Genomic DNA, 1,363 nt, shown 5'->3' on the forward strand with positions numbered 1-1,363 from the left:
ATTCATGATTATCATTATCTGTCGGCGGTTCCCAAAATTCCTGCGCCGCACGACCTTATCAAGTTCTCATGAATTATGGAATCATGCTTATCATGTCGGCGGTATATAAAAATTCAGTGGCGCACGAATAATGATACTGTCGATAATGTATATCTAGGGTTAGTTCTTTTTTGGTGACGTAAGAGGTCGTTCATTGGAGGGGGTCGTTGAGAGAAGGTGAATCCGTGTGGACTCAGAGGACTCGTCGGCAGGAAAATAGGAAAAGGGCGCCATGAGTCTTAAGGTGCCGTCACACTAGCACTTTTTCCGTCAATTTTTTGACAGTTTTCTGAAATTTTGTCAATTTTTGAGCGAATTGTCGATTCTCCAGTCAGACGATAAGTGATCCCTTCCGTCTGAAAACCTTTCCGTCAACTTTTTCAGCCAAGCAAAGTCAAACCAAGAGCTATATTCGAGAATGTTTGTATTTATGTTAAGTAAAATTGTCAAAAGATTGACAGAAAAAGTGCTAGTGTGACACGGCCTTTAAGGAATAGAGGAGGAGATGGAAGCATGTCTCCTCATATCGATTCGATGTTGTTTTTCCCGCCATTTTAGTGGACGACGGGCTACGGAACTATTGTTAGAATTCAGTTTTTAGTTGTTGTTGTTTTTATTTTTTTTTATTAAATAAATCTGTTTCTTTTTTGTACATTATTAAGGATGGGCCAAGAACTATAGTCAATTCGTATCTGTTGTTTAAATAAATCTGTAATTTCTTTTTTGTTCATTATGGACGGTGGGCCGAGGAATAGTCAGTTTGTTAATGTATCTTTTACTAAATGAATCTGTCAGTTCTTTTTTGCACACGGCTTTTGCAACAATCCCGTTTTGCCATTCCTACATAATAGGACGCTGAACAAAGGAGGGAAACGCACAGGGCGGGAAGAAGATAATAGACGAAACAAAAGAAAACTATTTTTAGCTCAGTGGAATCATCTGAAGTACATTGACAGGGGAAATTCCGTATCTACTTAAGAAAAAAGAAAAAGAAAAAAAAACTATGTTTCTTGGATGATAAATATATGAATGCATATATCCATTGTAATGCTATATTTGAAGATAAGAATAAATATATTTCATCTTTACCTTTTCAGGGTCAGTGATAAATATCGGGGGAAAATGTTGCCATACTGATCTGAAGTTTCAGTGATCAGAGATGATACGAAATCTACATATTTTATGTTGGTTATATATTTATCATTGATGCTTACGTATATGGTTATTGGCATGTATAGATATCATCTATATATTAAGGCATGATCATGTGAATTTTAAGGGGATTGTGAGAGACTAGTAACCTACCCCATTCAGCATTAATCGC

The sequence above is a fragment of the Penaeus vannamei genome, chromosome 3 (assembly GCF_042767895.1).
Source record: "Penaeus vannamei isolate JL-2024 chromosome 3, ASM4276789v1, whole genome shotgun sequence".
Lineage (NCBI taxonomy): Eukaryota > Metazoa > Arthropoda > Malacostraca > Decapoda > Penaeidae > Penaeus > Penaeus vannamei.